Source organism: Haliotis cracherodii, unplaced genomic scaffold (genome assembly GCF_022045235.1).
Source record: "Haliotis cracherodii isolate W230 unplaced genomic scaffold, xgHalCrac1.p SCAF_6, whole genome shotgun sequence".
In the NCBI taxonomy this organism is placed as follows: Eukaryota; Metazoa; Mollusca; class Gastropoda; order Lepetellida; family Haliotidae; genus Haliotis; species Haliotis cracherodii.
The window spans coordinates 54,203,784-54,228,831 of NW_027266319.1; the positions used below are offsets into that span (position 1 = coordinate 54,203,784).

Genomic DNA, 25,048 nt, shown 5'->3' on the forward strand with positions numbered 1-25,048 from the left:
TACTCACTTGCTCATTAACCGAAACCCATATACCCACCCACCCTCTTACTAACTCACTCACTCACCCACCCTCTCACTCACTCACTCACGCACGCACGCACGCACGCACTCACTCACTCCCCCACCCACGCACGCACGCACGCACGCACGCACTCACTCACTCACTCACTCACTCACGCACCCACCCTCTCACTCACTCACGCACGCACGCACGCACGCACGCACGCACGCACTCACGCACTATCAAATATCATCTAAACAATGCATTGTCCATTTCGTCGATAAATAGATTAGCAAGTTTATCGGCGATGAAGAGAGAGCTCAAATTCACATTCTAATCAATATAAGAATTGTATGCATTCGTTTGAAAGTTGGCTTGACGTCCGGCTAGCTATTGTTCTCTGACTGACCTAGAACTGACGTGTTAAACCATCAAATGTATCTGATATTGACAGTTTCATTGCTTGGCTTCCAATACATATTCTAAACATATTTCCATCGAACAATAAACCACTCTTGGCCTCGAACGTTTACATGAAAGGAACTAACGTATTGTTGAGATAAAGATTAATAACTCAACAGTTCTTTAGTTTAGGGAATTAATCGATAAATAGGAATGCGTATTTCCACTACTACCGTCTTAGGGGCGTAGGCTTGTTTGTTTATTTGTCGTTTAACGCCGCACTCAGCAATATTCTAGCTATATGACGGCGGTCTGTAACTAACCGAGTCTGGACCAGACAATCCAGTGATTGAAATCATGAGCATCGATCCACGCAATTGGGATACGATGACATGCATCATCCAAGAAAGCGAGCCTGGCCACCCGATCCCGTTACTCGCCTTTTACGACAAGCATGGGTTGCTGAAGACCTATTCTCCCCCGGAATCTTCACGGGTTTATGCGGGACTATGAAACATGGGGGCACCTGTTGATTAATACCCATAAGACGACAAGCATAGTCGCCTTTTACGGCAAGCATGGATTGTTGAAGATCTATTCTACCCCGGATCTTCACGGGTGTAGTAAAAGCGATCGTTCGTCAAGGTCCGGGTTCGATTCCCTACATTCGGGTTTTTTCCGAATATTGCTAAAAGCGATGGTAGACCCAACTCACTCACTCAAATTGTTGGCCTATAATAAGAAAATAAATATTTATATTAACTGACAAACGATTACTGCCAACACTGAACAGAAACAAGAAAGGGTGATATAAACATATTTATGAAAGATTATTCTACGTTTGTGCGTAAGGAAGGCCACTATTTTTTTAATCAATAAACGGAATAAGAATATTAGAGCCTATCGATCTTTATTCATTCTGCATGTATACGTGAAATCGGGCAGATAGGCGAAACAACGTGTAACTGGTGCTGACAAACCTAGAAACATAATCGGGGCGAACAAGGATTCGAACCCACAATCATAGGTTTCTGGCGTGGCCAAGGGACGCAACTCTGCACAGCGAGTCGCGGCGCCTTAGACGACTGGGACACGACTGATCCCCTACACAATACTTGAACTGCACATACCTCATGTCACGTATTCAATAATTTTTTTAATTTAATTCACGATTCAGATAAGAATGTTGAAGCACATTCTACAGCATGCATAGAAGTATATACGATATTCTTACCTTTTATAGGCTTTAAGACCAGCTGAGCGAAGTGTGTAGTCCCTCAATGTGTCTAAAAGATGGCTATTGTTTCGTTGCTTCCAATAAAAGATCACATATTGTGATCTTGGGTCAAATAAATGATCATAAAATGTGATCTTTACTACAAATGTATATTTGGGCTTTCCTGTGGGTACCTCTGTGTCAGCTTGTCAAGAATCCCCGAGCGTTAAACAAAATACCAGAATGGATTGTTTAATATACAATCCTCGGTAGGGGCTTGTCAATCTTACAATGTGGCCCGTGCTGTGTTTAGCATAACAACGCTGCTCATAAGACATAGATCAATATACATGTTGTGAGGTTTATTTTCTGCTCGATATGGGCTTGCATTAAATATATTTTTACCCTGAACGTGGATTTCATGATTTGACCAAAGTGAAAATATGTATGCAGGTACATGATCTGAAGATAGATTGGTGGATATACATGTTGTATGTCACACGTGTACATACAGGATATGCGGGACACGTTCCCTATGAACGAATGCGTGCACTTGTTTCTTTAAAACAGAAATTGAAAAAAACACATTGAAAATTAATTTTCATTACGAATGTATGAAATTGATACAGGCCAACGTATTTTAAATATTGTAGTAATCTCAGTCATTTTGTATCCATCCAGTGTACATCATTTCAAGACCCGTGAAGATCCGGGGTAGAATAGGTCTTCAGCAACCCATGTTTGCCGTAAAAGGCGACAACGCTTGCCATAAAAGGCGACTAATGGGATCGGGTGGTCAGGCTCGCTGACTTGGTTGATGCATGTCATCGATACCAATTGCCCGGATCGATGCTCATGATATCAATCACTAGATTGTCTGGTCCAGACTCGATTATTTACAGACCGCCTTCATATAGCTTTAATATTGCTGAGTGCGGCGTTAAACAACAAACCAAACCAAACCAAAAACATTATTTCAAAATGCCTACCGATAATGAAGTAGTATCTATAAATATTAGCTTCAGTGGTGATTCCACCGAGTTTCAATCTGAGGTGGTTATTGTGATTTGAAACCACTAATTGACAAAACATAATCAAATATTTCCAAATTCAAAGTTGAATGTCACTACAAGGTAGTTGGCCCAGTCCTTCCTTGGGCACGCCAGGGTCCTATGATTGTGGGTTCGAATCCCAGTTCGGTCCGATTATGCACCGCATGTCAGACCAATGTATTAACGGGTGATAAAGTGAGTGAGTGAGTATGGTTTTACGTCGCATTTAGTATTATTCCAGCAACACCACGACGGGGGAGACCAGAAATGGGCTTCACACATTGTTCCCATGTGGGGAATCGAACCCGGACCTTCAGCGCGACGAGCGAAAGCTTTAACCACTAGGCTACCCACTGTCCCTGTCTGTTATTAGAGCCGAGGGTGGACCGTTGCTCATGCTATCAATCACCCGTTTTTCTAAGTTATCTGCAGGCAGTCGCTATGATATTGAGTGTGGTATAAATTTATATTCACTCACTCAGCGCAAACTTCAAGGCCACTCAGAATAATCACATCAGTCTATCAGACAATAAACCAGGCGACTGTTCCAGGAAACGCATGAAATCTGAACAAACGCCCACACTCTTAAATTAGGCAATCTTCCAGCAATGAGTGAAATCAATACTCATAAACCTTATTACATTTGCTTGATTCCGTATTCTAAACGGGGAAGTCAATCGCAGTTTTGGCGTACGTGAATATAGAATCCAGTCAACTTTAATTGGCATGCTGTGTGCACTGTTAGTCATGACACTGTAATTAGGGCAACGCGTGAGACTGAGACATTATTTTCTGTGTCGTTTCGGTAATCGTTGACTGTTGTTGAGTAATATCATCATCATCATCATCATCATCATCATCATCATCATCATTGTTTAAATGAGTGAAAAAGTGAGTGAGTATGGTTTTACACAGCAGACGGTACTCAAATGGCTGTCTCAACTAGTTCACCCCGCGTCAACATCATCATTGTTATTATTATTATTATAATGACGATGATGATGATGACACCACCACCACCATCATCATCATCATTATCATCATCATTATTATTAAAGGACGCGGGGTGAACTAGTTGTGGCAGCCATTTGTGTGCCCTCTGCTGTGTAAAACCATACTCACTCACTTATGCAATCATTTAAATAAGCACAGTTATTTTCCTGCCAGACGCTGAACAAGAACTGAAATTTGCCTCTATTTACAAAATAGTCATACCGGTCGTGTTATACCAAAAGACGTTAAATCATGGTTCCCTGCCTCGGCATTACGGGACTAACACAAAGACGGTCGACCCGGGGTCAGTCACACACACACACACACACACACACACCTTGCTGTAAGATAAGAGCGCAATAATCTCGCGTCAATCGCCCGTAACCCCATTTCATCTCATTTCTGATACTGCTTTACTTTGCTGTTGATCTGGCCATGTTTATTTTATTTATAAACGTTTTGGTATAAACGTTATAACTGATGGGTCGTGAGTAAACATTAGGATGAATCATATGGATGTGAAACACTCACATGTCGGCTGTATATCCTCAGGTCATTCGGAAGCTGCATCAAGAACCATTGCATCATTCGGGATCTCGGACAGTGCGCGGGACAGGTGAATGGCTACTGTTCATCAAAGTCATTCATCTGCAACATCATACCCTACAAGGATGGCGGGATGCTGCTGCACGTGTCAATGCACACAGACAATAGCCATCTCCACATTCTGATGTAAAAAACCACTGAAGAGAATCGGCTCTCTTCGATCTGTTCCGCTGTTGTTTTCCTTGACAACGGGCCGCATCGTGGACAACGGGCAGTTCATTGTGGCATCTGTATCATAGAATAACAAGTTGTATGGAGGCGCTGAAACAACACGTAGGTATGTAGTTTGTGGAGAGTCACGATGCCGACATCTTCATCATCATCATCATCATCATCATCATCATCATCATCGTCGTCGTCGTCCTCGTCATCATCATCATAAAAAGTTGCATGGAGGCGCTGAAACAACACGTAGGTCTGCAGTTTGTGGAGAGTCACGATGCCGACGTCATTATTATCATCATCATCATCGTCGTCCTCGTCATCATCATCATTATCATCATCATCATCATAAAAAGTTGCATGGAGGCGCTGAAACAACACGTAGGTCTGCAGTTTGTGGAGAGTCACGATGCCGACGTCATCATCATCATCATTATCATCATCAACATCATCATCATCATCATCATCATCGTCCTCGTCATCATCATCATAAAAAGTTGCATGGAGGCGCTGAAACAACACGTAGGTCTGCAGTTTGTGGACAGTCACGATGCCTATATCATCATCATCATCATCATTATCATCATCATCATCATCATCATCAATGTCTTCACCAAGACACTTCCTGAAAAGCTTCACGGTTGAATCAGGAATATATGCTTCAATGCACTGCTTTGGTAACCCGTCCATACCTTAACTGGTTTTGTGGTCCGCATCAATCGATTGAAACTGTATCATCATGCATCGCATCTCACCTGTACAAAAGTACCCAGACCGCCTCTTCGTCGACCCCACTGTTTTTTTAATATCTTTTTAACTATTTTTATCCCCCCGTCACGAAGTGGGATGGTGGTTATAGGAACGGAGGTCGTCTTTCCATCCGTCTTTTGTAAAAATTATTTAAGTCAGAGACATGAAATTTTACATAAGAAAAAGAGAATTTATGTGTATCACTTCTAAATCCTATTCAAAGACTTGATGAAATTTTACACATTGATTTTACTGGTGATGACCTCAAATGAGTACAGCAGTTGGTCCCGTCAATTAGTATGGCCCTTGTTCCGTGCTTTTCAACTTGTGTGCAATGGGGACAGGTTTTCTAAGAAACAAGTGAAGTTGCATGATTGAAAGTTTTCATGCTTATCAAAGAGATACTTGTCAAGGCTGAGTGCGAAAATTGGTCCCGTCAATTATTTCTTTACAGAATTATGGCCCTTGAGGTGTGCATTTCAACTTAGTGTATACTTTGTGAAATGGGGACAAGTTTTCTCAGGAACTACTGAAGTTGCATGAATGAAAGTTTGCATGATTACTATTATATAAGAGATACTGAGTTCGAAATTAGTCCCGTAAATTATCTTTTGACAGAGTTACGGCCCTTGATCCATGTTATTTTACTAGTGCATCGTATCGGCAATTGGGACAAGTTTCCCAGACACTACTGAAGTTAGCTTATTTAAGAGATACTTATCAAGGCCGACTTATTATTTTCCAGAGAAGAGGCCTTATTTGTGTATTAATTTCACTTTTAATCACTTTTACTGATGACATTCAGCGACCTAAGTTCCTATCTCTTCTTAAGACTTTATTGAACTCCATGTAATAGTTTATATTCATTATACTATATGAACAAACAACTTCCAACGTGAACCATGACGAGGGATAGTTATAACACTGTTTTCTTGTTACAAATAGTTTTTAATGCTGATATAAATGTCTGGTTCTCGATTATTTACAGACCGCCGTCATATAGCCAATTTCATTAAAGGCAGATCTTAGGTATCGCTGTGTGACCCGTCATGGGATGTCCTCAGATCTTTGTTCAGCGGTAGCGAGAACTAAGATCTGATTTTAATGAGATTGTTATATAGCTGGAATATTGCTGAGTGCGGTGTTAAACAACAAACAAACAAATCATTTATCCCATCGTTTCGGTTTGAACATGTATTGAATTTGACCGGCTTTACGAGGTCCGAACAACGCGATTCCGCTAAGAGAATATGCTCGCAGGTATATGCATATACTCAACAACAAAAGTTCCTGTGACACCAATATTTTGGTGTATTTTTCAAACAAGCCCCATACATTTCACTACCCAAGAATTGGTATAAAAACATGTGCGTTAACGGGATTCCATATGCATTGTTTAGCATCGTGCTGACAATAACCACTCAGAAAAAAAACAAATTTACGCAATTATTCAACATTACGAAATGCCACGCCTGTCCGAAAATGAGCGTCTGCGAGCCATTGGTATGCTTGAAGCAGGATCCAGTCATCGTGATGTTGCAAGACAATATAACGTCCGCAGAAACACCATTTGGTGTTTATGGCAACGTTGGCAACAGACGAATGCAGTCAGAGACCATCCTCGGAGTGGCAGGCCACGTGTAACCAATAATCGAGAAGACAACTTGATTCGAACAACACACCTACGAAATCGATTCCAGCCAGCAACAGTGACTGCAAGTAGCATCCCTGGCCTTCGACGAATATCCTCACAAACCGTACGGCGCCGCCTCAGATGTGCAGGGATTGTCGCCAGAAGACCCACCAGACGTCCCATTTTGACAGGAAACCACCGTCAAGCATGTCTACAGTAGTGCAGACAGCACCTACGCTGGGCGGCCATGCAGTGGGGACAAGTTCTATTCACTGACGAGTCTCGTTTTCACCTCAGCCACAGCGATGGACGGATTCGAGTGTACCGACGTCGAGGTGAACTTTACGTCAATCACTGTGTCATATAGAAGAAGATAGGTTCGGGGGCGGCAGCGTTATGGTATGGGTAGGGATTACAACAAGACAGAGGACCAGTTTGATAGTGGTAGAGGGAAATCTCAATGGACAGCGCTACTGCGACGAGATCATCGGCCCTGTTGTTCAACCGTTTTTGCATCGTCATGGCCCAGGCATTACCTTTCAACATGACAACGCCCGGCCTCATATTGCTCGACTTGTTCAAGATTCTCTTCAACAAAACAACGTGAATGTCATCCCCTGGCCGGCTCGCTCCCCTGATCTCTCACCAATCGAGCACATGTGGGATGAGATGGATCGGCGCCTTCGACGTCAACCACGTGTTCCACAGACACTCCAGGAACTTCGAAACATGCTCCAGCAGATATGGACAGATATCCCACAGGACTTTGTGCGACGCCTGGTCCATTCCATGAGACGAAGATGTGTTGCTTGCATCGCAATCAGAGGTGGACACACACGCTATTGATTTGTAAATTGACATTTTGGCATGTTCATGTTTTTATGAAATCACGCATTTTCTGATGTCAGTATGTTAAATTAAACCATTTTAACACTTACAGGAGTCTTTTATCTGTTGCCAACCGAAATTATTTCAGATTTGGTAAATAAACCATAACATTGCATTAAATCTTATTCAATCTCACAGGAACTTTTGTTGTTCAGTATATATGACAGACATCCACTGATGCTATTTTCAAACAAACAACGTGCGCCATAAAACCTGATTCAGCTGCTCTATATATATAAGACAGTTGAAGAGTCAGTATATCAGACTATTTGAAACTGTCCTGTCTTCCACAATGATAGGGACGAACATTGATTATGTAGTATGTTACTTGCATGTTGCCAGTAAGTCATGTAACATCTGTGTTTCCCTTCAAAGGGAATCAATATACATAACTGTTGTCAACCGCAAAATATGACGTTCAACTTTTTTATATTTACATTGATATCGCCATTTTGCAAGTACATTTCAATGACCGTCATATGAGGTGAATATAGCATACCAGTTGGATGTTATACATTGAGAAGGAGCCAGGATGTCGAAGGCGCCTAAATTCGCTGTTACAGAGTTGCGTCCCTTAGGCTTGCCAGAAACCTATGTATGAGTTCGAATCCTAGTCCTTCAGTTTGTCAGCACCATATCCGTGAGCATTGGTTTCACCGAAGTGGTAAACATCGAAGACCTGCATCACTTCGGGCTTTCCTAACACAGCAAGTTGGCATGCCGTGATATAACTGTAGTATTGTTTAATGCGGCATTAAACACGAACGCTCGCTCAATATATACATGTATACATTCGACATGAGTATTAAGGCCAGATGGGTGAAATGCCCGAAGGAAACAATTTAGTTGATTTATTTGAGGTTGATTGTACCTTTAAAAACTCTTATAACTCGAGTTTTAATGACATAAACACGTATATTAAATCATATTTACACTCAAGTCAAATGTCAAAAGTGTTTTATTTTACATTTCGCCTCCGGCCTATGTACAATGGTTAAGGTCAGATCACATTTAATGGACAACATTCTTCTATTCCTGCAAGCCGCCTCCGTGGTCTTGCGGTAGAGCGTCCGAGCGGAGAGCGGATGGTCCGAGGTTCGATCCCCGGCCACGTCATACCAAAAGACGTTAAAAGAAGGTACTTGTTGTTACCCTGTCTGGCGCTCGGCATAAAGTGGCTAAAACAAGGACTGGTCGGCTCGGAGTCAGTATACTGTGTCTTAGTGGGGTATTCATGTTAAACTGCGGCATGGTATCTCAGTGAGCTAGCACTATAAATCGGCATCAGTCCGGACTCGTACAAGCAGCAACAAACGCACACACACACAAACACACACACACGTGCATGCACACCTTTATATAAGTGCAATAATTTCGGACGCGACGTTAAACCCAATTTCACCTCACCTCACCTCTATTCCTGAACGACATGTGGTGACAACTCACGTTATCATCATGACACGTCTGTACTGACAACTGACGTTATCATCAATATATGTCTGTACTGACAACTGATCTTATCGTCAATATATGTCTGTACTGACAACTGATCTGATCATTAATACACGTCTGTACTGACAACTGATCCTATCGTCAATATATGTCTGTACTGACAACTCATCTGATCATTAATACACGTCTGTACTGACAACTGATCTTATCGTCAATATATGTCTGTACTGACAACTGACGTTATCGTCAATATATGTCTGTACTGACAACTGACGTTATCGTCAATATATGTCTGTACTGACAACTGACGTTATCGTCAATACACGTCTGTACTGACATTATCACTAACAAACGTCTGTACTGACAACTGATGTTATCATCAATATACGTCTATCCTGACAACTGACGTTATCATCAATATACGTTTGTACTGACAACTGACGTTATCGTCAATACACGTCTGTACTGACAACTGATGTTATCATCAATATACGTCTATCCTGACAACTGATGTTATCATCAATATACGTTTGTACTGACAACTGACGTTATCGTCAATACTCGTCTGTACTGACAACTGATGTTATCATCAATATACGTCTATCCTGACAAATGATGTTATCATCAATATACGTTTGTACTGACAACTGATGTTATCGTCAATATATGTCTGTACTGACAACTGATGTTATCATCAATATACGTTTGTACTGACAACTGACGTTATCGTCAATACACATCTGTACTGACAACTGATGTTATCGTCAATATATGTCTGTACTGACAACTGATGTTATCATCAATATACGTCTATCCTGACAACTGATGTTATCATCAATATACGTTTGTACTGACAACTGACGTTATCGTCAATACACGTCTGTACTGACAACTGATGTTATCATCAACATACGTCTATCCTGACAACTGATGTTATCATCAATATACGTCTGTACTGACAACTGACGTTATCGTCAATACACATCTGTACTGACAACTGATGTTATCATCAATATACGTCTATCCTGACAACTGATGTTATCATCAATATACGTTTGTACTGACAACTGACGTTATCGTCAATACACATCTGTACTGACAACTGATGTTATCGTCAATATATGTCTGTACTGACAACTGATGTTATCATCAATATACGTCTATCCTGACAACTGATGTTATCATCAATATACGTTTGTACTGACAACTGACGTTATCGTCAATACACGTCTGTACTGACAACTGATGTTATCATCAACATACGTCTATCCTGACAACTGATGTTATCATCAATATACGTCTGTACTGACAACTGATGTTATCGTCAATATATGTCTGTACTGACAACTGACGTTATCGTCAATATATGTCTGTACTGAGAACTGACGTTATCGTCAATACACGTCTGTACTGACATTATCATTAACAAACGTCTGTACTGACAACTTATGTTATCATCAATTAACGTCTATCCTGACAACTGACGTTATCATCAATATACGTCTATCCTGACAACTGACGTTATCATCAATATACGTTTGTACTGACAACTGATGTTATCGTCAATACACGTCTGTACTGACAACTGATGTTATCATCAATATACGTCTATCCTGACAACTGATGTTATCATCAATATACGTTTGTACTGACAACTGACGTTATCGTCAATACACATTTGTACTGACAACTGATGTTATCATCAATATACGTCTATCCTGACAACTGATGTTATCATCAATATACGTCTATCCTGACAACTGACGTTATCATCAATATACGTTTGTACTGACAACTGATGTTATCGTCAATACACGTCTGTACTGACAACTGATGTTATCATCAATATACGTCTATCCTGACAACTGATGTTATCATCAATATACGTTTGTACTGACAACTGACGTTATCGTCAATACACATCTGTACTGACAACTGATGTTATAGTCAATATATGTCTGTACTGACAACTGATGTTATCATCAATATACGTCTATCCTGACAACTGATGTTATCATCAATATACGTTTGTACTGACAACTGACGTTATCGTCAATACACATCTGTACTGACAACTGATGTTATCGTCAATATATGTCTGTACTGACAACTAATGTTATCATAAATATACGTCTATCCTGACAACTGATGTTATCATCAATATACGTTTGTACTGACAACTGATGTTATCGTCAATACACGTCTGTACTGACAACTGATGTTATCATCAATATACGTCTATCCTGACAACTGATGTTATCATCAATATACGTCTGTACTGACAACTGATGTTATCGTCAATATATGTCTGTACTGACAACTGACGTTATCGTCAATATATGTCTGTACTGACAACTGACGTTATCGTCAATATATGTCTGTACTGACAACTGACGTTATCGTCAATATATGTCTGTACTGACAACTGACGTTATCGTCAATACACGTCTGTACTGACATTATCATTAACAAACGTCTGTACTGACAACTGATGTTATCTTCAATATACGTTTGTACTGACAACTGATATTATCATCAATATACGTCTGTACTGACAACTGATGTTATCATCAATATACGTCTATCCTGTCAACTGATGTTATCATCAATATACGTTTGTACTGACAACTGACGTTATCGTCAATACACGTCTGTACTGACATTTTCATTAACAAACGTCTGTACTGACAACTGATGTTATCATCAATAGACGTCTGTACTGACAACTGACGTTATCTTCAGTATACGTCTGTACTGACAACTGATGTTATCATCAATATACGTATATCCTGACAACTGACGTTATCATCGATATACGTTTGTACTGAGAACTGATGTTATCATCAATACACGTCTGTACTGACATTATCATTAACAAACGTCTGTACTGACAACTGATGTTATCATCAATAACGTCTGTACTGACAACTGATGTTATCGTCAATATATGTCTGTACTGACAACTGATGTTATCATCAATATACGTCTATCCTGACAACTGATGTTATCATCAATATACGTTTGTACTGACAACTGACGTTATCGTCAATACACATCTGTACTGACAACTGATGTTATCATCAACATACGTCTATCCTGACAACTGATGTTATCATCAATATACGTCTGTACTGACAACTGATGTTATCGTCAATATATGTCTGTACTGACAACTGACGTTATCGTCAATATATGTCTGTACTGACAACTGACGTTATCGTCAATACACGTCTGTACTGACATTATCATTAACAAACGTCTGTACTGACAACTTATGTTATCATCAATTTACGTCTATCCTGACAACTGACGTTATCATCAATATACGTCTATCCTGACAACTGACGTTATCATCAATATACGTTTGTACTGACAACTGATGTTATCGTCAATACACGTCTGTACTGACAACTGATGTTATCATCAATATACGTCTATCCTGACAACTGCTGTTATCATCAATATACGTTTGTACTGACAACTGACGTTATCGTCAATACACATTTGTACTGACAACTGATGTTATCATCAATATACGTCTATCCTGACAACTGATGTTATCATCAATATACGTTTGTACTGACAACTGACGTTATCGTCAATACACGTCTGTACTGACAACTGATGTTATCATCAATATACGTCTATCCTGACAACTGATGTTATCATCAATATACGTTTGTACTGACAACTGACGTTATCGTCAATACACATCTGTACTGACAACTGATGTTATAGTCAATATATGTCTGTACTGACAACTGATGTTATCATCAATATACGTCTATCCTGACAACTGATGTTATCATCAATATACGTTTGTACTGACAACTGACGTTATCGTCAATACACATCTGTACTGACAACTGATGTTATCGTCAATATATGTCTGTACTGACAACTAATGTTATCATAAATATACGTCTATCCTGACAACTGATGTTATCATCAATATACGTTTGTACTGACAACTGATGTTATCGTCAATACACGTCTGTACTGACAACTGATGTTATCATCAATATACGTCTATCCTGACAACTGATGTTATCATCAATATACGTCTGTACTGACAACTGATGTTATCGTCAATATATGTCTGTACTGACAACTGACGTTATCGTCAATATATGTCTGTACTGACAACTGACGTTATCGTCAATATATGTCTGTACTGACAACTGACGTTATCGTCAATATATGTCTGTACTGACAACTGACGTTATCGTCAATACACGTCTGTACTGACATTATCATTAACAAACGTCTGTACTGACAACTGATGTTATCTTCAATATACGTTTGTACTGACAACTGATATTATCATCAATAAACGTCTGTACTGACAACTGATGTTATCATCAATATACGTCTATCCTGTCAACTGATGTTATCATCAATATACGTTTGTACTGACAACTGACGTTATCGTCAATACACGTCTGTACTGACATTTTCATTAACAAACGTCTGTACTGACAACTGATGTTATCATCAATATACGTCTGTACTGACAACTGACGTTATCTTCAGTATACGTCTGTACTGACAACTGATGTTATCATCAATATACGTCTATCCTGACAACTGATGTTATCATCAATATACGTTTGTACTGACAACTGACGTTATCGTCAATACACATCTGTACTGACAACTGATGTTATAGTCAATATATGTCTGTACTGACAACTGATGTTATCATCAATATACGTCTATCCTGACAACTGATGTTATCATCAATATACGTTTGTACTGACAACTGACGTTATCGTCAATACACATCTGTACTGACAACTGATGTTATCGTCAATATATGTCTGTACTGACAACTAATGTTATCATAAATATACGTCTATCCTGACAACTGATGTTATCATCAATATACGTTTGTACTGACAACTGATGTTATCGTCAATACACGTCTGTACTGACAACTGATGTTATCATCAATATACGTCTATCCTGACAACTGATGTTATCATCAATATACGTCTGTACTGACAACTGATGTTATCGTCAATATATGTCTGTACTGACAACTGACGTTATCGTCAATATATGTCTGTACTGACAACTGACGTTATCGTCAATATATGTCTGTACTGACAACTGACGTTATCGTCAATATATGTCTGTACTGACAACTGACGTTATCGTCAATACACGTCTGTACTGACATTATCATTAACAAACGTCTGTACTGACAACTGATGTTATCTTCAATATACGTTTGTACTGACAACTGATATTATCATCAATAAACGTCTGTACTGACAACTGATGTTATCATCAATATACGTCTATCCTGTCAACTGATGTTATCATCAATATACGTTTGTACTGACAACTGACGTTATCGTCAATACACGTCTGTACTGACATTTTCATTAACAAACGTCTGTACTGACAACTGATGTTATCATCAATATACGTCTGTACTGACAACTGACGTTATCTTCAGTATACGTCTGTACTGACAACTGATGTTATCATCAATATACGTATATCCTGACAACTGACGTTATCATCGATATACGTTTGTACTGAGAACTGATGTTATCATCAATACACGTCTGTACTGACATTATCATTAACAAACGTCTGTACTGACAACTGATGTTATCATCAATAACGTCTGTACTGACAACTGATGTTATCATCAATACACGCCTGTACTGACAACTGATGTTATCGTCAATATACGTTTGTACTGACAACTGATGTTATCGTCAATATACGTTTGTACTGACAATTGACGTTTATACCAAGAAACTACTTTATTGACAACTACAGTTTTTTCCAACACACTACTATACAGAAAATGGTCTTTTTACTCAATACACTACTTTTAGTCAATCGCACTACCATACAGACAACTACCGTTTACTCCAACGAAATATTATACTGACAACTACTATTTACAGTAAACTACGGTTATAACGAACTCAAAGGGACTACTATATTTAGTTCGTTATAACCGTAGTTCGTTATAAGCATATATACAGTATAACTACAACAAATGGTCGGGACTAAAAAGTTAGTTCGTTATATCCGTCAGTTCATTATAAGCGTGTTCGTTATAACCGTAGTTTACTGTACTCCAATACACTACTATACGGACACCTACTGTTTATTCCAACACACTACTAACACACAACTGCTATTTACTCCAATACGCCGCTTTCCTGACAACTGTTTACACAAACAAACTTATATACACAGACAGTTTACTACATGTTTTACTCCAAAACATTCATTGACCGCCAGAGGGAGCTGTTTCAAAAGGACAACGCTCCACCGCACACAGCTCATGTCACGGTAGACTACCTTCATAATGCCAACATACATCAACGCCTTGTCCTGGCCTTCGAGATCTCCAGATCTCAACCCAATCGAACACCTCTGGGATGAACTCGATCGACGTGTACGTCAACGTCAGAACACGCCGCAGACACTCCCACAACTGGCCAACGCATTACAAGCAGAATGGCGCAGAATTCCGCAGGATAGAATTCGTATTGTACTTATCCAGTCAGTGCCGAGAAGATGCACACATTGTTACATGGAGTTTTGTACCTGGTGGATTTCGCAACTGAACATAAACAAAGGGAGTAAATGAGTTGTGATTATAACACACATGCATATGGGTATATTACAACATTCACATTCTTTGAAATATCTTCAGCTGTCGTTTAAGTGTTATCTGTTTCTGTACATACATATGTAGGGGGCACAGGCGACCCAGTCGTCTAAGGCGCCGCGATTCGCTGTGCAGAGTAGAGTCCCTTGCGTGCGCCAGGAACCTATGATTGTATGTTCGAATCCTGGTTCGCCCCTATTATGTTTCAAGGTTTGTCAGCACCATACCCGTGCTCGTGGGTTTCACCGAAGTGGTAAACGTCTGAGACCTGCATCACTTGGGGCTTCCCCCCACATTAAGCTGACACGCCATGATATAACTGGGAAAATGTTAAAAGCGGCGTTAAACCCAACTCACTCACTCACATAAATATATATCACAGGGATTCACAAATATAACATAGCTACGCGATAAATCACAAAGAACAATGGAAAACGAAGCATGGTTTATTTCACGATTAAACATTGTTCTTTCATGAACATCATTTCTGGAGATTCGAACATGCTCTCGCTACTTGATGACGTCGTAAATGTTAGAGGAAAGTGTCCACTGGGTTGTTCCTCTGAGATTAGATGGGCAACGCTGATGAACGCAATGGCCGAACGATCGCACCCAGAAGTGGGAGAGATATGACAATCGGTATTGTGAGGAAAGATGCAGATTATCGACATGAAAATTGTGAGAATACCAAACTTGCCTTGGCCTTGGTCGGACATCATTCAGCCTTCTTTGAATGATAGGTGCTCAATGGGATTTAGATCGGGACTGAGGGCAGTCCACTGCATGGTTCTGATGCCATTCTGCTGGAGGAAGTCTCTTGTTGCTCACGCAGTGTTGGCACGGGCATTATCATGCTGAAACTCGTGGTTGCGGCGACGTGGCAAATGAGGTGTGGCGTGTGGTCTCAAGACTTGATCAATGTACCGAGCTGCTGTGACACCATTGCTTCTCCCACGACCGATGTTCTGGAAGACCACAGGGCAAACCCATTGTGCAAGACCAATTCCACCTCACAATATGATGCTCGGACCACCCCACGAGTCTCTCAAGCAACACAAGCATCCGAATAACGTTCCCCGCGGCGTCTCTCTCTGCCATCTGCTGTTGAGATACAGTAACGGCTCTCGTCTGAGGAGGGGACTCTTCTCCACTGCTGGTGGCGCCAATGCTGGAGCTGTGTTGCCCACTGAAGAAGGTCCCGGCGATGACGTGGTGTCAGACTGGGTCCTCGGTGTGGCCTGTGACAGTGGAGGTGTCTGCTCGTCAATCGTCGACGCACAGTGTCCGCACTTATGTGTCCCCATGGTCTGTCGAGCAGTTTCCGCAGCAGTAACAAAGCGATCTTGAAGATCTGACGATCCTGACGTCGGGTGGTAACCCTTGGTCTTCCACTACGTTATCGGTCATCTGTAGTGTTGGTGGTCCGGTGCCGTTGCTGGAGTCTGTATATGGTCCTTATGTGGACTTGAAATGCATTAGCTACTTGCCGGGCGGTTTGTCCAGCTTGCGATCATCCAAGGGCTTGCTGTCGCTGATTTCTTGTCAATCTTGGCATGTGGTAGCAATTCAATAACGAATGAATGTTATCCGACCTGGGTGGATTATAGGGCAAGAAATGGGGAACGCATGTGCATTTCAATTTGCTAGGAACTCACGTGCATCGGGTTACCATGGCCGTTGCCGTGATGCGTTTGGGCGATAGGTTTTATTGACATCTGCTTTGTTTTTTTTATCATCAAACTCATTTTTGCGGACAAGGTAATGTTAAATTTTAGTAACTTTGACAAAAAAGATAACCCCAGATATTTAAAAGACAACTTTTCATGCAATGTTACTTGGGGTGATGTTTCTTTTGCGGTTCAGTATAGATAACTACTGTCCACATCACAGCAGCACTAGAAGAGGTCTAAAATTTTATTGGAATGTATCATATTCACTCACTCACACACCATTTTATGTTGTAGAGTGGCGCCAGCAACGTCGTCATCTCCATGACATGCGTAGTGGGGGCCTACGGTGGGTGGATGGCGCTGAAACTAGCCCTGTAGCAGAACACAACGACCGACATCTCTGTGGTGAAGTGCATACAGATATGAACTTCAAGTACAAGACTTGTCTTTCTTCAACTGATGCGCATCACCATTCGTCACCTCTCGCGTCTTTCCGTAATCATCGTATCATGTCCCGGAATGACCCGAGTGGTCACGAATGGTCCCCATATTACGTCTTTGGGGGGAAATCAACTCCAGAACTATTGAATATTGACACTGAGAAATTTGACAATATGTAACGTTATTTTGAGCATACTCCAAAAATCTATTTTATATTTCTGTGTACAGATTTTTACGACTATCAATCAATGTTTCTATAAGCATTGTTTCTTTGTTAACACCATCCCAGCAGATCAGCTGGTAAAAAAACAATTTCTTTCTGGTTGTATTTTACATCATATCTGTATTAATTAAATTCCCGATCGTACACACTTTCATAAGTAATCCAACGACGCTTATCTGGGGACGGTATTTCCAGAAGGTTGGTTCCTGTAGTAGCGGGTAGCCATGATGTACGCCTCCATCTGTTTACACACCTCAGTCTATGGCTATGACTTGGTCTCTATGATTGATCAGCTGACAACAGGTCCACTGTATGTTTCCACAGGAATCTGATTATGATTAAATGTATTTTTTTACCATGAAACACCCCTCTTTTACACACACACACACACACAGTTTATGTCTCCGCGTGTTATAGAAACACCAGCATATGTGTTCACGTCTTTTAGAAACACCCGCATATCTATTCACGTGTTTTAGAGACAACAGCATATGTGTTCACGTCTTTTAGAAACACCACCATGTCTATTCACGTGTTTCAGAAACACCAGCATATGTGTTCGCGTGTCTTAGAAACACCAGCATATGTATTCGCGTGTTTCAGAAACACCAGCATATGTGTTCACGTGTTTTTAGAAACCCCAGCATATCTGTTCACGTGTTTTAGAGACAACAGCATATGTATTCACGTGTTATAGAAACACAAGCATATGTGTTCACGTGTTTTTAGAACCACCAGCATATCTGTTCACGTGTTTTAGAGACAACAGCATATGTATTCACGTGTTATAGAAACACCAGCATATGTGTTCGCGTGTTTTTAGAAACACCAGCATATCTGTTCACGTTTTTTAGAGACAACGGCATATGTCTCCAAATTTTTTCGAGACAACATTAAGTGTTCACATGTTTTAGGGACAACAGTATATGTGTTCCTCCCCCCTTTTGAAAAAACCCGCACAATGTAGCATATTGGCATGTTGAAGAAAGTCGACGTATCTGAGAGAGGATTTTGATATTTTGGACCCCTCGCTTTTACAAAATGCATGATCCGCCCTTGTAAAGAATACATTACAGTATTGTGGGCGTCTTTATGCCTGAGTGAGTGAGTGAGTGAGTGAGTGAGTGACGCTATTCAGCGATATTCAAGTAGCATCACAACCGTGATCACCATTGAAGGACTAAATACTAAACCTTCACAAATAATCGAACCCTGGCCTTCAGCGTGACAGCGAATACGGGGCAAGCAATCGTCCTCAGAGTTACCATAGTAACACTCTAGTGAGGAGTGGTTCGCCCCGATTATGTTTCTAGGTTTGTCAGCACCATACCCGTGCTCGTGGGTTTTACCGAAGTGGTAAACGTCTGAAACCTGCATCACTTCGGGCTCACGTGTCTTAGAGACGTTACTCTGCACAACGAATTCCGGAGGCCTTAGAGGAACGTAGAGCCTTCATATGCAGTGGCAAATTATTAACTTTGCGCAATTTATAAAACACTGTTCTTATCAGTTATAAAATTATTAAATTATTAAAAATTAATAAGCACAATGGATGACAAAAAAGTCAGGCCAAGTGAATTTGGGACAATGTTTATTTACATAGCATAAAAACGTTGGACATACATACTATTTGAACAAAAGAAAGAGAAAAATCATATTGCATGAACCGTAAGATCGTTAACCATTAATGTTGAGGATCTTCTAAAGTCAAATATCTCTCCATCTCATTAAAATCAGATCTTAAAACTAAGATCTGATTTTAATGAGATGGAGTGAGTGAGTATGGTTCTACGCCGCTTGTAGCAATATTCCAGCAATATCGCACGGGGAACACCAGAAATGGGCTTCACACAGTGTACCCGTGTCGGGAATCGAACCCGGGTTTTGGGCATGACGAGCGAACGCTTTAACCACTAGTCTACCCGACCGCCCTTAATGAGACGGTGGGTACAATGTGTGAAGCCCATTTCTGGTGACCCCCGCCGTGATATTGCTGGAATATTGCTAAAAACGGCGTAAAACCATACTCACTCACTCACTTAATGAGACTGAATATCTCTTGACTTTAATAGACACGAAAGAAGGCACATGGGGCCCCGTTCCACTATGACAACTGCCAGACCCATACTACAACATGCTATTAGTGATAGTCTTTGTGCTAAGATCACTTTGTGCAACACGGGCTTTGTCATGAAGGAAAGATAAGACTTTCGTCTTTACGCTCAAACCTCTCGGTCACACATATACAATACTCAACTTCTGCCAGTGTCGCAGCAGGTGCCCGTACCTCCACACCGGGTTAGTGATGTAGAGTGACAATGGCGGCGCTGTAGAGGAGCTTGTATCCAGTCATGCTTCTGACAACCGCTGGCGTACTAAGCTCCCTGCACTGTTCGAGACTACACTGTGCTTCGCGCTGCTGGAGACATTTGTACGTCTGATGTCAACCTTGGAGATACATGGGTCATCTGTGAGGTCATGATACGCAGATGATCTGCAGGGTCAAGGTCATATGGAAGGTAATGGGATACACAGGTCAGGTGTGTTACAGGCGATACACCAGTTTTGGGGTTGAGATACAAAGGTCATCTGGTCATGAAAGGTCATGAGGTCAAGGTCACAAAAGGTTGGTCTGACGCATGATCCTGATAAACTTTTTTTGTCAATGACGCCGTTTCCACCGACGTCGGCCTCCTCGATCATCTCCTGCAGCTCCTTCTGGGTGAACCTGATGCCCACGTCTCGACACGCCTGTCGCAGATTGTCCTGGGAGATAGCACCCGACCCATCTGTAACACAGAGCGGGGACACGTGTAATTAGGGGGCAACTATTGGATTTCAGGGGATGGGGGGTCGAGGGTCGGGATTCCTTAAACTCCTGTTTTATTGAAAATATTAATTACAGATGCCTCGCATTGCAGGTGAAAATATAATCTTCTTGCAGACAAGTGTGTTAAAAAATACAGTTCATTATTTTTATTTACTTTAAAAAATGCATCTTTATGTTGGAAAAGACAATTGAGCTCCAACACATTTCTTTAATATGCAGATCTCAACCACACATCCCCATCCCAAACTGTTCGGATGCTTCACAAATGTGAATTGTATCCTATCCCGGGCTATTCTTTTATGAAAACATGGTACAAAAACTAGCAGCTGTGTGATGAATGTATAAAAAAAAGCTACTGACAACACGTACATGCCATGAATTTACACAATCGATACATTTCTTTCATCACGTGTAGTTTCAACATATATCAAATACCGCAATACCACCCTTAGGCACATAATGTATGATATTACGAGCGCATCACGGATCACTTTCCTTGAGCAAATCTGTATTTTGGAACCTCACGTCAACGAAGAGCAGTTTTCTCATACGCAAATAATGCAACACAGATTACATGAAAACAGATGTTGAAAGCCCGTGTCAGGAGATATGACATTGCTGTGCACTCCATAAAAACGAGGCATGACTGTATATGTCGACTACTCGCCTGTGTCGAACATGTTGAAGCCCTTCAGTATTTCTTCACACACATCTCGGTTGTCTCCCTGCCAGTCTATCACTGTCTCCAGGAACTCGTTGAAGTCAATCTGAACAAAGGTTCGACGCGTTACCTTAGAAAGGCAAATAATAAGTTATGTTTCTTTGTCCATACAGCAAAGTTCATAAGTTACCACGTTGTCTGGTGTGTACACACTGTTTCAGGATTAAATATATTGAACAGCTTAAATATTGTGATATGAAAATGAATGCAACCTTCATTTTTATATGAATGACTTGCTACTTTGAAGTGAGTGAGTGAGTGAGTAGGGTTAAACGCCGCTAACAGTATTCCAGTTATATCACGGCGTGGCTTGATGTGGGAGAAAAGCCCGAAGTGATGCAGGTCTTAGACGTTTACCACTTCGGTGAAACCCACGAGCACGGGTATGGTGCTGACAAACCTTGAAACATAATCGGGGCGAACCGGGATTCGAACCCACAATCACAGGTTTCTGACGTATCCAAGGGACGCAACTCTGCACAGAGAATTGCAGTGCTTTAGACGACTGGGCCACCTGTGCCCTCTGCTACTTTGGAAATCTCAAAATGAGAATAAAATGAATAAGAGAATGCACTTTCACCACTTTAATATACACACAAAGTTTCACGTGTTTCGCGTGCACAAGGAGCGAACCCTGGCAGTTTCATGCCCCGTAAATACCAGTACAAACGCCTGTCCAACCAACGCAACGAAGATTCACGGACGAGTGTTACTTGGAACAATATTGAGAAGAAAACGCGTTGCAAAACGACTCCAGCCTTTGGCCTGGTCATATGACCTTTCAAAATAAATGTTAGCACGACTGTTATAATATCTATGGGACCGTATGCGTCGTAAAAAATGCGAGCAAAACACAACAGGAACAAGGTATTTTAACAGTTTCTTGATTTTTTTTTTGTATGAAGACATTATTGAGTTAAATTTTTGAGATGGGGAAAGGGCACAAGGCATCATAAGAACGCAACATATAATATAATTACACCGTTATTTGTTTGTTTCTTTGTTGTTGTTTAACGCCACACTCTGCAATATATTCCAGCTATATTACGGCGGTCTGTCAATAATCGAGCCTGGACCAGACATCCCGCCGAACACGCGGATTCGATTACCCAGGTAGGTACAATGTGTGAAGCCCATGTCTTGTGTATCCCGTCGTGATCTTGCGGTAATAGAGTTAAAAGCGGCGTAAAACTATACTCACTTCAGTGTGCAGCTTCTTTCAGTGTGTTTCAAGGGCGTATAATAATTGTAGACAAGCATATATACATTCTAAAATATTTTACAATAACATGACACAAGTTTTTTTTCAAATATGTGAAGAAATGTTACAACTTACTAGTCTTAGATTGTGTGAATGGAAAGACTAACTGGGCTTCAAAAATTTAATATGTTTTATATAAGTTTGGTTTCGGATATGTCTTCTAGTTTCATATCCGAGTTTTTTATATAGACCGAAATCATCCTACGAGCAAGATTGGCATGCAGCACTATTTGTTTCAGTTCTAAATTGGTAACCTACGCTTCTTTCAATATATCCTTTGGCCTCGGATTCTATATTAAAAAAATTTCCTTTTCAAAATTCCGTGCTGCATAAGCTCAACTCAGACGTTCTTTACACCAGCTCGGAACTGAAACTGGTAGATATGTTAAAGAAGTAAAATCAGATAGAATATGTGATGCATGCCAACACAGATACATAGAGGATGAATACCATGAGTATGTGAGTACTTGTGCGTTATTCTTATGGCAATCTCAAGAGTTAATATATACCTCCAAAATACTACTTATATCCAACATTACAAAAAAATTAACTCACTAATGTCTTCATAAAAAATCATAAACTGTTACAAATCTTGCAACGTTTGTATATAAATTAATACAAATAAGACCATCAATTGGGTGAAAAATGTATATCAATGTACCAATGTATATGTGATGTTACTCTCTCACGCAATGATGTAACGATTAGAATGGACCAGTGGTCTCCACTACTTTTTGAATAAAGATGATTGATAGGAGGAATTTTCAAATTTTATGGATGCTTCGAGCACTGTGTAGACTTTTATTTTCATTTTTAAAAAATACTCAGTAAAGGAAAACGTTTTCAAATAATGTTTACTGTGAAGTTTGAATACATGAACAATGTGGACGAACACTATATAGTTCCATGTGGAGGTCTCTTGAATGCAAACAGGCACATTTTATTTACTGGGGAAAGTAGAGTAAAATCATCGCGCACTAACAAAGTCGCGCGAATCCACACGTGGTGACCCGAGATTCAAAAGGGTTGACGTAAGATTCAGCCAATCACATTTCTGTATCCTCTGCGTCTCCCAGCATAGGTCACAACCTCTGACCTTTATTCCTGTCTGCCCGGACGTAGAAGGATTTCTTGGGATTTAGCAACTTAAGCAGTGGGTTTGAAGACAACAACAATCGGTAAGGTATCTAACATTTAAATGCTATAATTTTGTTCAGTGTGTGTACCACCATTTTGTCGCTGTGAGCCGTTTACCATGACCGACTGTCGGGATTGAAAATATGTGCGTCGCCGCCATTCCTTGTCGGGTTTTTCTGTACGATTATGAATCTCACAATATCAACGCAATTTTCAGGCTGCACGGTCTACTGTGGGCCGTTTCCCACGATTGCTCCAACTCTCGCGGACTATACTGGACGATGTAGATGGTCCCAGTGGTATGCGTTGCATGTTGTAAACATAACCCTGTGGCTAGTCACCCACATGGGTTGAGTGCATGACCTTTGGGTGTTTGTATATCATTGACACGGTCAACTTGCTCAAAACCGTCTTTAGCTGGCTTTAGACATTTGTCAACACAAACAACATGCTGTATTTATATCTATGGTTTTTGTTTTGTTGATCTAAGTCAACGGGCGCATCGCCCCAAGACTGATTTCCCGCAATTTGTTGAAGAGACGTATCGATTTTTGCGACCTTTGTCCTTTAGCATATGGTCTCACGAGAAGTAGGTTATGTGCATATTTTATGCAAATGAGCGGTCAAAGGATGCAGTACTTCCTCGTTGAAGTGAAAGGTCATCGAAATGAAAGACTACTCCAATCCTAACATTTGAGCACTAATCGTCTTGTAAACCTTCTAAATTACGGACTTGGAAGTAAGAGGCAGTTTGCAAGTATGGAGACTGCAACGGGATAATTTTAGAAGTCGTGATTTGCCTGCAGAAATAGGTCATGCTGTCTGCATAAGACTGCAATGCATTTGTATGCACCACCCTACTGCTCAGTTGCTCCGGTGATTTTTGGATAATCTCGAAATTTCCCAAAGTGCTTTGAAATAGATTATTTATCCCTGCTTGTGAAATGTCAATGCAAACTTGAATGGA

At 40.6% G+C, this 25,048-nt stretch overlaps 1 protein-coding gene across 6 annotated transcripts in view; it reads left to right on the forward strand.

The window, feature by feature from the left end:
* The first annotated feature begins 24,039 nt into the window (after positions 1-24,039).
* The window catches only part of LOC139446791 (orphan steroid hormone receptor 2-like), a 58,587-nt gene continuing 57,578 nt past the window's right edge, over positions 24,040-25,048 (forward strand). For all 6 annotated transcript variants that reach the window (XM_071228116.1, XM_071228117.1, XM_071228118.1 and 3 more), the window contains exon 1: positions 24,040-24,122. The gene's annotated coding sequence lies outside the window, so the exon portion shown is untranslated. The remainder of the gene's footprint in view (positions 24,123-25,048) is intronic.